At 38.7% G+C, this 14,000-nt stretch overlaps 1 non-coding gene across 1 annotated transcript; it reads left to right on the top strand.

Annotated features, from left to right (window-relative positions):
• Nucleotides 1-8,957: 8,957 nt before the first annotated feature.
• Nucleotides 8,958-9,061, top strand: LOC114927383 (small nucleolar RNA R71). Its single transcript, XR_003817688.1, has one exon. It is a non-coding gene; the product is annotated as a small nucleolar RNA R71 (small nucleolar RNA).
• The last annotated feature ends 4,939 nt before the right edge of the window (nt 9,062-14,000 follow it).

Below are 14,000 nucleotides of genomic sequence, written 5' to 3'. Positions count from 1 at the left end.
TAGATTTGATGATTTTAATTGAAATTAATTTTTTTAAGATACTTTTGAAAATTTTAGAATAAACAAAATTTTTGAATTAAGATGAAAGGAAAAAAAAGCAAAATACACCAACTTAATTTGAGTAATTAGAGTAATATAAACTTAGTTGACAGGATCAATTTATAGTCCTAGCATGAACTATATATACAATTTACTTTTTTTACATGAACTATGATTTAACATATATTTGATTTTAGGAAGAACAAATTTAAACATATAACAAGTAGAGCAAAGATATTTACATAACTATAGTGCATTCAAGTTGCAATTCTGCATGAGCTATTTCTTAAAGTCTTAGTTGATTTAATTTGATATGAAATTCCTTGAAGTATATTTTAACCAAGCAATATTTTTTACATATGTTATTGGTTGTCATCAAGTCTACCCCTTATTTATCATTGAAATGTCCTAAGTAATTGCAGGAGGTATGATATTTTAGCAATCCTTTCCTAGTTTTGTTCTATGGTTGAAATCTTGATTCCTAGAAATCTTTAAGTATATTTAATTCTCCTTTATACCATTCGATGCCGTGATCCGTGTGTTAAGTGTTTCAGGCTTTATAGGGCAGGAATGACTTAGAGAATGGAGAGGAAGCTTGCAAAAATGGAAGGATCACAAGAAGCTAAGGAGATAACCAGCGAGCATCGACGCGCATGCATGGCTCACGCGAGCACGCGATATGGAGAAATTTGTAGCGATGCGTACGCGTGGATTGGAGTTCTGCTAGATGACGTGTACACGTGCTTGACGCGTGATGCACATAAACGTGTTATGCTACGATTTAGGAAATTGCACGATCGGCAAAATTCCTTCCGGCAAGTGCACCGGTTATCGTCGTCAAGTAAAAACTCACAATAGAGTGAGGTCGAATCCCACAAGGATTGGTTGAGTGAGCAATTCGGATTAGAAGTGTGTTCTAGTTGAGCGGAATCAAGATTTGAGATGAGAATTGCGGAATGTAAAATTGGCGGGAAAAGTAAATGACAAGGAAATTAAATGGCTGAATCTTAAATTGCATGAATTAAAGAGCAGAATGTAAATTGCTGAAATAAAAAGGGAATGGGGATGATTGCAAGAATTAAATTGCAGAATGTAAAGAGAAAGTGGAAATCAGAAATGGGGAATTCATTGGGTTTAGGAGATATTGAAATCTCCGAATCAAAACATGTATATCTCTTCCTCAACCAATGCATTCATTGAATTTTGCTTGGCAATCTTATATGATTGGATCCTAATTCCTTGGTTCACCAATGCTCTCTAAAAACAAACAAATTCCCAATCCCTTGGTTTAAATGTTCATAAGAAGAGATGATGCTTGATCACTGATTATACCACACAATTTCATGAACCACAATTTGGTAGGATTACATGTCACAATATCCATCGAAACCCCAATCCAATCCACTGTGAGAAAGCTTCTCTAGCATGAATCCTCCATTCCTTTCCCAAGGTTCCGAAGGATTCCAAGTATGAGTAGTTTCTTTCCCAAGACAACTACTCAATGGAATTAGATCGAGAAGCTTTCTAACAAAATTCAAGAGAAAAGATTGAAGAAGAAGATAAACTATTATTGATTCATTGAATTACAATAGAGCTCCCTAACCCAATGAAAGGGGGTTTAGTGAATCATAGCTCTGAATTCAATTACAAAGAAAAGGAAAACTAGCTAAAAGTGAAGTAAAAGTCCTCTCTAACTTAACTTCTATCCTATTTATACACTTTCTATATTGAGCTTCAGTTGTGCTTCTTGGGCTTTGAGGCCTCTCCTTGCTTTCCTTTTGCCTTGGGTTTATGATCCATAACCTTGATGAGGTTGTTGATCCAAATCCTGTAACATTTATTGAGCCAATTTAGTGATAATCAAATAATGACACATGACTCAATAAATTGAGATTTCAAACTCATCAATCCTTCAGGCCCAATCCCATAAACCATGATATTCAATTGGGTTTCATACCAAAGTAAGTTTAAGTTAATATTTGTGCTCAAAGACTAACTTAAATCACAATATTTTTGGCCCAGAAACCTTTTCCAAGAGTGGTGTTTAAGTTGTAGTTTAAGCTTAAACTGCAGCTTAAACGCCAGACACTTCCAGTGAGGCCTTTTGTAGAAGCACGTTTAAGCTTCAGTTAAGGTTAAACTGAAGCTTAAACGTGGAAATGGAAGAAGGTAGCCCTGGAGAGTCATGTAGTCGAACACGTTTAAGCTTCAGTTTAAGGTTAAACTGAAGCTTAAACGTGGAGATAGGAAAGGCAGCCCTGGAGGTCGAACACGTTTAACCTCCAGTTTGAGGTCAAACTGGAGGTTAAACGTGGAAAAGGGTGGAGGCATACTGGAGGTCGAACACGTTTAACCTCCAGTTTGAGGTCAAACTGGAGGTTAAACGTGGAAGCTTGGAATGGTGGCCCTGGAGGTGTCGAACACGTTTAACCTCCAGTTTGAGGTCAAACTGGAGGTTAAACGTGGAGATGGAGAGAGCAACCCTGGAGTAGAAAAGCTATCGAACACGTTTAAGCTCCAGTTTGAGTCAAACTGGAGCTTAAACGTGGAATGGCTCCCTGGTACTCTTCCTGGTTCTGGCGTTTAACCTCCAGTTTGAGGTCAAACTGGAGGTTAAACGTGGAACTCCTCCCTGGGTGGCATACTTATTCTGGCGTTTAACCTCCAGTTTGAGGTCAAACTGGAGGTTAAACGTGGAATGCTCCTTAAGTGAGGCTTTTCATTCTGGCGTTTAACCTCCAGTTTGAGGTCAAACTGGAGGTTAAACTTCAATCCCAGCATTTCTTATCCTTCATGATTTTGGCGTTTAAGCTCCAGTTTAGGCTTAAACTGGAACTTAAACTCCACATGTGATATTCAAGCTTCCTTTATTGATTTTGTTGCTTCCTTGCTTAGCCTCTTCTTCCCTGAAATCATCCAAACAATTGCATCAAAGTCTTGCAAAATTTCATGAGAAATCTTTCATTCATAGCATTTAAGTAATATAACTAAACTCATGGAATTTGCATCAAAATCTTCATGTTTGAATGATTTAAGACAAGCATGACTATTTGGCCCAAATGATTACTTAAGGCTCAAGAAAATGCATAAAACAACTAAAAATAACAGAAAAATGCTAGTGAAACTAGCCTAAGATGCCTTGGCATCACAACACCAAACTTAATACTTGCTTGTCCCTAAGCAAGTCCTGAGTTATTTGAGAAGAAAGTATGAAACAGAAAGCAATTACATTGGCTATATTAGCAAGCATTTGAAGTTCATCAGAAGGGTTTTATGCAGAAAGTTGCAGCATCACTTTTTCATACTTATCAGGTAGGATTATCACTTTTTCATTGCATCCATCAAAAATTGCTATGGCCTCTTGTTATTCTTATGTCTTTGGCACTTTTCTCTTCTTTGTTTTTCTTCTCTTTTTCTTAGAGCTTCTTTTGCTCCTTGTTTGCTTAGTGTCATATGTTGCACAAGCCTTTGGCATTTTCTTTTTCTTATCAGTGCACTACACATATCCACCTTAGGCATTTTAGTTCACATTTCTTCTTGAGACATTGGTGCCCAGCACCTCTTTGTGTGACTAAATGTTTTGTATTTAGGTTGCTCTTGATAATGGACTTTTGGTTGATAATCCCGGGTTAGTTAACCCAAGTTACCAAGTGTTGAAACACTCCTCAGAACCTATTCATCCAAGCATATCCTTAATACATAAACACCACAGGCATTTGTCTCAGAAGTTCAAACCATTGGTACCTAGCTTATTTTATCAATTTTTTTTGCTTTTTGGTTGCTTTTTCCGTGGCTTTTTCTTTTTCTTTTTCTTTCTTTTTCATGGCCAAAGACATTTATTCATCAAGATCCATAGACAATTTTTACTTTCTACATAAAAAATGATAATTCTACACTCTAATTTTAGTGATCTGACTAAACAATCAAGCATGCATACCACCACTTAATTCTACTTGATTTGTCACTAATTTAGCCAAGTTACTTTTGTTCAAACTTTTCTTTTATTTTTGGAAACAGAACAAGCATGGCACGCACTTGTTTAAGAAGGTGAAGTTATATCCAAACATCCAGGCATTCACTTTATTCAAAGCACTTAACAAACACACATACTAAAAAAAACGACTCATAAAAAAAAACTCCACATAACACTTAAATGACTTATGATGAAAACACGTTCATAAAGACAATTCACCAATTATCATTTGATTATTAAGGAACGAGACCACCTCTTATTTATTGCTTGGTTCTTCTTAATTCTTGGGATCCTGCTTCTTCTTGCTTCCTGCCTCTTTTTGACCACTTGTGCCTCCTTGTCTTTTCTTATGAGCTTTTTCCAGAATCCAGCCTTTTTCATCGTTTCTTCCACTCCTTTTTCAAGGATCATTGCCTTGTTTATTTCTCCTTCTTTCCTCCCTTTGAAATACTCATCATAAGCTGGGAATGCTGGGTTCATCTTGTGTAGATGTTCCCCTATGTAGTTAAGCTTGATTTGCGAACTGATGTTGTAATCAGCTTGGACTGAGTATCTTGCATTCTGTAAAGTGGTGGCTTCCTTGATTGCCAAGACATTGGCATCTTGGTGTTGGCATATGTGGCTGAAGGATTCCTGTAAGTGTAATTTTGTTCCCTTTGCAGATCGAAGAATCTTGATTCAAAGTTCCTTTGCATATCCATCATTTTTAGATGAAAGTCTCTTGTCTCTCCTGAGACCTCATGTATTGTTGAGACATTCCTTCCATGAATTCCTGCATTCTGCTCATATCCATGGGGTCTCTGGGAATCCGTTGTCTTCTTTCAGGAGTTGCTTGCTCTTCTTGCTCTTCTTCTCTATCTTCTCCTTCCTGTCTTTCTTGTTCTGCTTCTTGCTCGGCTTCCACTTGTTGCGCTTCTTCATTTCTTCTTCTTGTATGTCTTGGAGGAGTTGGGCCAAGAGTCATTCTGTGGCAGTTATGGCCAGTCCAGGATATAGCCAATTAGGTCTTTCATCCTCAAGTGGTACTTGGGCATCGATGCATAGTCTAATGATAGTGCTAGGGAAGTGAGCCAGGATTCAGGGTCACTTTTCTCACTAAACTCTTGTATCTGTTCAGCAATGAGTTTATGAACTTTGATCTCCCCTCCAACCATAATGCAATGTAGCAAGATGGCTCTTTTAGGGACTATTTCTGAAGAGTTTGCAGTGGGTAGGATGGATCTCCTAACTATTGCATACCACCCTTTAGCTTCAAGTGTTAGGTCTCCCCTTCTCAAGACTCTTGGAGCCCCTCTTGTTTTTCTCACCCATTCAGCTCTGATGGCACAAAGGTCTTCAGCAATAGTTGTATAGTCAGGTTCTCCTATCATCCTTTCTTCATAACTTGCTTGGCTGAAATGTATGTTTTTCAGGCCAAGAGTTTTCATGATTGCTTTGGGACTGAAGTCAACTTCCACCCCTCTCACATAGCTTTTGTATGTGGGGTTCTTGGTTTGATCCTCCCTTACTGCATTTGCATAAAACTCTTTCACCAAGTTGATGTTGATTCTAGTGATTGGCTTAGTTAGGAGCTCCCACTTCCTCTTTTTGATCTTTTCCCAAACACCTGGGAACTCATCCTTTTCAAGGTCAAAGGGAACCTCAGCTAGTACCGTTTTAGGTCTCATCCATTCGGCTTGAATCTCATGGAACACTGATCTGTATCTCCATGCATCGAATTCCCTGTTTTCCTCCATTGGCTGCTTGTCTTTTCTTCTTTTGTGGCTAGATGAAGCTGCCATTGGTTTTTTTTTTTAGTTTTGGTAAGTGACAACTGAAGTTGACAAGGTGAAGCAAGAAGTGTTGTTGGAGGTGTGGTGAGGTTGTTTTCGGCAAGAGATGTTATGCTATGATGAAGGAAAATGTGTATGAAGGAGAATTGGTGGTGTGGGACTCGTTCCCCAAGTGGTTCTTTATAGTGCCCATGAGTGAAAAATGAACGGCTAGGGTGGTTTGTGAAGGGTGGCTTGATGGTAAATATATGAATTGTAGATAAGGACGATTGGCTTTTCATTTTCTTGGAAGTATTCTGGATGCATTAGGTTGTACATGTAGCTTTCTTTTCTTGCAGAACTTCCTTTTCCCATGTGTTAGTTTCAAAGATTTGTGAATTTTCTTTTTGACCAAGCACGTACCTCCCTTTGTCTTTTCCTCCATTTTTGTCTTTTCTTTTGTACCTGCACAAACAAACAAATTTGCTATCATTTTTCGGTCCATGTGAATCATGAATAGTATTTGCACATGTAAATCAATGCTTGTCTTTATGAGCTTATAGCCGTGACTTCTACATGTATGCACACTTATTATTTGGACACCAAACTTAGTGTTTTAAGTCTCTGATGACATGATCACATTGGTTTCTTAATGATGTGCATTTCTAATAATATAGTCCTTGGCTCTTGATTCTAAATAAGTTACTACCTAAGTAATTGAAACAAGTATTAACATGTGATGATACTTGTCATGAATTTGAATCCAGAGGAATTTGCTTTCATAAACTGTGTTCAAAAACACCAAACTTAATGTTTGGTTGTGCACCTTGAATGAAAGATGGAATTCAATTGAGTAAGATTTGGGAGTGCCATCAGCACACCAAACTTAGAGACCAATTGTATTTACATGCACGGTTTAGTGCACTTAATCAATAGTTGTCCTGAGGATTCAAGTTCATGCATAAGAAACCATGTTTATTAGACGTAAGCAAAGCACTAAAGATTAAGGATACTAAAAACATGGGTTGCCTCCCATGAAGCGCTTCTTTAACGTCACTAGCTTGACGGTTGTCCCTTGTTAGGGTGATTGTAGTGCTTGACGTCATCTCCTCTCACTATGAAAACGTCCCCACTTGATTCATTCATGACCTCTAAATGTTCCATAGAAAGAACTTTCCTGATTGTGAACACTTGAGGAAGCTGGGAAGGAATGGTTTTGAGGCTAGGTGGGATTTGCAGATAATGACTTGATATCACGTTATCTCCCGGAGAAAAACCTTCAGTGGGAATTTTCTTGTTTCTCCATCCTCTTGGCAATCTCCCTATTACTCTTCCCTTTCTCTTGAGGATTTCTTCATTGACCTTTATGTTAAGAGGATCCTTCTGATCTGTTTCCACTGACTCTTGTGGCTCTAACTCTTGCAACTCTTGTTTGCCTTCCAATGACTGTTTTAGAGTCTCAGCTGCTGGATTACTTTCCTCCAAACACGGATGGCTACTATCATCTTTAGGCTTTTCAGGTTCTGGTTCAGGCTCAGATGCAGGTTTGAAGACTTTGAAAATGAGCTGTTCCTCATGTATTCTCAGAATTAGCTCTCCTTGTTCTACATCTATGAGCGCTCTAGTAGTGGCTAGAAATGGTCTGCCCAGAATGATAGGGTGTAAGTAGCTTTCCTCCATGTCCACAATGACAAAGTATGTGGGGAAATAATAATCCCCCACTTTCACCAGCACATTTTCAACTACCCCTTCAGCTTGCTTCTGAGTTTTGTCAGCCAGTTGTATGATTACATCAGTGGATCTCACCTCATTCAGTTGTAGCCTCTTCATAAGAGTTAGAGGCATCACGTTTATGCTAGCTCCTAGATCACAGAATCCTCTGTCAATTTTTGTTTCCCCTATGATGCAAGGGATATGAAAACTTCCTGGGTCCGTTTTCTTAGAGAGTGTGTCCTTCTTGATGAGAGCACTGCATTCTTTGTTCATTGTTACCGTTTGTCCTCCCTTCAAAACTCTTTTTTGCTTAACAATTCCTTTAAATACTTGATGTGTGTGGGAATTTGATGAAGAATCTCAAGAAAGGGAATATTGACATGCAGAGAGTTAAATGTCTCTAGAAACCTTGAATAGGTTTTCTTTTTTCACCTCCTCCTAACCTCTCAGGAAATGGTGCTTTTGGTTGGTATACTTCCATCATGCCTTTTTGCAGATCCTTGGCTTGCTCAGTTCCACCTTCCTGCTTAACTTCTTCCACACCTTCCTTCAAGATTTCTGGTTCCTGCTCTGAGGACCTGATTCCTTCTTCTCCTGAGACTTCCTTCATTATGGTGATGGCTTTGCATTCTTCCCATCTTACTCTCTTTTGTTCCCCTTTAGGATTCTTTTCTGTGTCACTAGGGAACACTGCAGTTGATTTGGGTGCCTGTTGAGATAGCTCTCCTACTTGAGATTCCATCCTTTTGAGTTTTTCACCATGGTTTCTTAAGGTAGTTCTCACATCATCCCTGAAGCTCTTCAGTTCAATGATGTCTTGACTCATGGTTGCCATAATTCCTTCTATCCGGTTTAATTGATCTTGAAATTGTTGGTTCGGATTAGGTTGGGTATGTTGATTATTTTGGCCATGATATGATGATTGGGGGTAAGTGTTTTGTGTGGCTTGGTATGATCTTTGGTTGGAGTTTTGGTATGTGGAATTGTTTTGTTGGTTGTGGTTGTAAGGTTTGTGGTTTTGTGGTTGGGTTTGTTGGTTTCCCCACCCAAAGTTTGGGTGGTTTCTCCAGCCTGGGTTGTAAGTGTTGGAGTGTGGATCATATGATTGCCTTTGTTGGTTTCCCACATAGTTAACCTCATCCCAATCACCTCCTTCAATGCCTGCTTCCTCTTGATCTTGTGTGTGTATTGCAGCCACTTGCTTTGTTTCTAATTGCCTGGTAAGCTCTGCTAGTTGCTTGGCAAACACCTTGTTTTGGGCTAGAATTGTATCAACATGGTTCAGCTCCATGACTCCCTTAGTGTTGTGCCTTTCTGATGCATAATAGTACTCATTCTCAGCCACTGTCTCGATCACTTCAATGGCTTCTTCCACAGTCTTTTTCTTGTTCAATGAACCTCCTGATGAATGGTCTACAGCCTTCCTTGATTCATAAGAGAGACCATCATAGAAGATGTGCAATTGCACCCAATCATGGAACATGTTTGGTGGGCATTTCCTTGTCAAGTCTTTGAATCTCTCCCATGCCTCGTAGAGAGTTTCACCATCTTGTTGTCTAAAAGTCTGAACCTCAGATCGAAGCCTATTGACCTTTTGTGGAGGGTAGAAACGTGCCAGAAACTTGCTTTCCACCTCATCCCATGTTGTTAGACTCCCCTTGGGAATGATTCCAGCCACTTAGCTGCTTTGTCCCTAAGTGAAAATGGGAACAAGAGCAGTTTATAGGCATCTTCCTGGACTCCATTGGACTTCACAGTGTCACAAATTCTCAGGAATTTTGTGAGATGTTGGTTTGGGTCTTCATTAGCACTTCCTCCAAAGGAACAATGATTTTCCACCAGTGATATTAGCTGTGGCTTGAGCTCAAAATTGTTGGCCTGAATGGGTGGTTTCTGGATGCTACTACCACAATTCCCAGAGGTTGGGTTTATGTATGAACTAAGAACCCTCCTCTCAGGGATGGCATCGTTTCCATCAGCTCTCTCATGGTTGTGAACTTCTCTATCCATGTTGAGATCTAAAGCTTCCTCAAAATTGTCCTCAGATTCTCCTTCAGATTCCTCTTCTCCCACTACTCTCTTCCCTCTTGCTTCCCTTCTAAGTCTATGAAGGGTCCTTTCCGGTTCGGTATATGGAGGAGTTGATGTCTCTCCTCTCCTACCTGTCATACAAGAACACAGCTCAAACACAAACAAGTAAAATACTCTTGGTTAATGGAAGAGTATGGTTAGATCAATTGAGGAATTAAATCAAACAGTTAGTGAGTCAGTGAGTTAGTTGCATGAATTTAAAGGCATAAAGAAGGAAAGCATGTAACCAAGTGCAGAAATTAAAATTCAACAAGTATCTAAAGCAAGAGAAAATTGCTCAATCTAGTTAGCTTCCAATTTGAGAATTGTCAATCGAAAACCAATCCCCGGCAACGGCGCCATAAACTTGATGCGCATAAACGTGTTATGCTACGATTTAGGAAATTGCACGATCGGCAAAATTCCTTCCGGCAAGTGCACCGGTTATCGTCGTCAAGTAAAAACTCACAATAGAGTGAGGTCGAATCCCACAAGGATTGGTTGAGTGAGCAATTCGGATTAGAAGTGTGTTCTAGTTGAGCGGAATCAAGATTTGAGATGAGAATTGCGGAATGTAAAATTGGCGGGAAAAGTAAATGACAAGAAAATTAAATGGCTGAATCTTAAATTGCATGAATTAAAGAGCAGAATGTAAATTGCTGAAATTAAAAGGGAATGGGGATGATTGCAAGAATTGAATTGCAGAATGTAAAGAGAAAGTGGAAATCAGAAATGGGGAATTCATTGGGTTTAGGAGATATTGAAATCTCCGAATCAAAACATGTATATCTCTTCCTCAACCAATGCATTCATTGAATTTTGCTTGGCAATCTTATATGATTGGATCCCAATTCCTTGGCTCACCAATGCTCTCTAAAAACAAACAAATTCCCAATCCCTTGGTTTAAATGTTCATAAGAAGAGATGATGCTTGATCACTGATTATACCACACAATTTTATGAACCACAATTTGGTAGGATTACATGTCACAATATCCATCCAAACCCCAATCCAATCCACTGTGAGAAAGCTTCTCTAGCATGAATCCTCCATTCCTTTCCCAAGGCTCCGAAGGATTCCAAGTATGAGTAGTTTCTTTCCCAAGACAACTACTCAATGGAATTAGATCGAGAAACTTTCTAACAAAATTCAAGAGAAAAGATTGAAGAAGAAGATAAACTATTATTGATTCATTGAATTACAATAGAGCTCCCTAACCCAATGAAAGGGGTTTAGTGAATCATAGCTCTGAATTCAATTACAAAGAAAAGGAAAACTTCGCTAAAAGTCCAAGTCCAGGTCCCTCTAACTTAACTTCTATCCTATTTATACACTTTCTATATTGAGCTTCAGTTGTGCTTCTTGGGCTTTTGAGGCCTCTCCTTGCTTTCCTTTTGCCTTGGGTTTATGATCCATAATCTTGATGAGGTTGTTGATCCAAATCCTGTAACATTTATTGAGCCAACTTAGTGATAATCAAATAATGACACATGACTCAATAAATTGAGATTTCAAACTCATCAATCCTTCAGGCCCAATCCCATAAACCATGATATTCAATTGGGTTTCATACCAAAGTAAGTTTAAGTTAATAATTGTGCTCAAAGACTAACTTAAATCACAATATTTTTGGCCCAGAAACCTTTTTCAAGAGTGGCGTTTAAGTTGTAGTTTAAGCTTAAACTGCAACTTAAACGCCAGACACTTCCAGTGAGGCCATTTGTAGAAGCACGTTTAAGCTTCAGTTAAGGTTAAACTGAAGCTTAAACGTGGAAATGGAAGAAGGTAGCCCTGGAGGGTCATGTAGTCGAACACGTTTAAGCTTCAGTTTAAGGTTAAACTGAAGCTTAAACGTGGAGATAGGAAGGGCAGCCCTGGAGGTCGAACACGTTTAACCTCCAGTTTGAGGTCAAACTGGAGGTTAAACGTGGAAAAGGGTGGAGGCATACTGGAGGTCGAACACGTTTAACCTCCAGTTTGAGGTCAAACTGGAGGTTAAACGTGGAAGCTTAGAATGGTGGCCCTGGAGGTGTCGAACACGTTTAACCTCCAGTTTGGGGTCAAACTGGAGGTTAAACGTGGAGATGGAGAGAGCAACCCTGGAGTATAAAAACTATCGAACACGTTTAAGCTCCAGTATGAGTCAAACTGGAGCTTAAACGTGGAATGGCTCCCTGGTACTCTTCCTGGTTCTGGCGTTTAACCTCCAGTTTGAGGTCAAACTGGAGGTTAAACGTGGAACTCCTCCCTGGTGGCATACTCATTCTGGCGTTTAACCTCCAGTTTGAGGTCAAACTGGAGGTTAAACGTGGAATGCTCCTTAAGTGAGGCTTTTCATTCTGGCGTTTAACCTCCAGTTTGAGGTCAAACTGGAGGTTAAACTTCAATCCCAGCATTTCTTATCCTTCATGATTTTGGCGTTTAAGCTCCAGTTTAGGCTTAAACTGGAACTTAAACTCCACATGTAATATTCAAGCTTCCTTTATTGATTTTGTTGCTTCCTTGCTTAGCCTCTTCTTCCCTGAAATCATCCAAACAATTGCATCAAAGTCTTGCAAAATTTCATGAGAAATCTTTCATTCATAGTATTTAAGTAATAGAACTAAAACTCATGGAATTTGCATCAAAATCATATTGTTTGGATGGTTCATTACTTTGTTCTTCATTTAACCATTTTTGGTTACTTTAAGCTCAAGAAAATGCATAAAACAACTAAAACTAACAGAAAAATGTTAGTGAAACTAGCCTATGATGCCTTGGCATCACATAACAATCAATCACGATAAGTTTGATAACTCATGAGTCTCTAGTTAATCAATTAATGCTAAGAATATAAAAAGCTAAATAAGAATCATAAACTGAAATACCTCAAATTGCATTAAATAGAAATTATAATCTAACATGAAGAGTTCATAAGCCAATTTGGCTAAAAAGAGAATCAATAAGAAAAATAGAATAAACTAGTAAGCTAGAATAAAAGTAGAACAGAAGTCAAATAAAAGGAACATTGAACCTGGAACTCGGAAGAAATTGTAAGTTGAAATAATAAAGTTGAAATCCTAATTCCTTTAAGAGGAATCCTAATCCTAAATCCTAAGAGGGAGGAGAGAACCTCTCTCTCTAAAAACTACAGCTAAATTATGAAAAGTGAATAATGGAAGCCCTGTTAATGAATGGATGCATTCCCCCACTTTATAGCCTCTAATCTGTGTTTTTCGACTGAAAACTGGGTCAAAAACAGTCCAGAAATTGCCTCGCAGTGATTTCTGTTACGTTCAGGTTGCGGCAAAGTGACGCGGAGGTGTCGTCCACGCGTTTGCATGGATTGCATTTTTCCCAGGTCACGCGTCCGCGTGATCAACGCGTTCGCGTCGCCTGGCATCGAGGCAGCTATGGCAAATTTTATATCATTGTGAAGCTCCAAATGTTAGCTTTCCAACGCAACTGGAACCATCTCATTTGGACCTCTGTAGCTCAAGTTATGACTGTTTTAGTGCGAGAGGGTCAGGCTGACAGCTTTGCAGTTCCTTCAACTTCTTGTATTCCTTCCACTTTTTCATGCTTCCTTTCTATCCTCCAAGCCATTCCTGCCCTATTATCTCTGAAAACACTTAACACACATATAAAGGCACCTAATGGTAATAAGAGAGGATTAATATTAGCAAATATAAGATCAAAGAAGCATGTTTTCAATCATAGCACAAAATCCGGAAGGAAAAAGTAAAACCCTGCAAATAGTATGAATAAGTGGGTAAAGGGTTGATAAAATCCACTCAATTGAGCATAAGAAAAACCATAAAATAGTGGTTTATCAATCTCCCCACACTTAAACAATAGCATGTCCTCATGCTAAGCTCAAGAGAAGCTATAAAGGAGTAAAGAGGAATGGTAAAATGTATGAAATGCAATCCTATCTATATGAATGCAACTAAATGTGAAATGCTTCTACCTACTTGGTGAAAAGTAAATAAACCTTTCAAGAACAAACATGAACTGGATTTCACTAATTCAAATCATAAAAATGAAGTACAAATAGACTTGCAGAAGAAAATAGCTCATGAAAGCCGGGAACAAAGAATCGAGCGTCGAACCCTCACTGGAAGTGTATGCACTCTAATCCCTCAATTGTTTAAGGTTCGATCTCTCAATTCTCTACTAATCTTGCGTTCTAAGGCTTGCTCTTCATCTAACAATCAACAAAAATTTAATGCACAGATATACATATCAAGAGGTCTTTTAAGGGTTGTAATGGGGTTAGGGTCAAGGTAGGATTGTATTTGGCCAAGTGGACTAAAATTTGAATCCTTAATTAACTTAAACTTTTCCACCTAACTTAGACAATCCATGTAATCATAATACAACATCTAATTATCCATTAACCATGTTTTCCACATATTCATGCATCCGATTTTGAGTACAGTACATATGCATTGCTTTCAACATTTAACTTGGG

This window comes from Arachis hypogaea, unplaced genomic scaffold, assembly GCF_003086295.3.
Source record: "Arachis hypogaea cultivar Tifrunner unplaced genomic scaffold, arahy.Tifrunner.gnm2.J5K5 arahy.Tifrunner.gnm2.scaffold_403, whole genome shotgun sequence".
Taxonomy (NCBI): domain Eukaryota; kingdom Viridiplantae; phylum Streptophyta; class Magnoliopsida; order Fabales; family Fabaceae; genus Arachis; species Arachis hypogaea.
The sequence above is the reverse complement of the archived record's forward strand: the minus strand, read 5'-3'. Positions and strand labels throughout refer to the sequence as shown.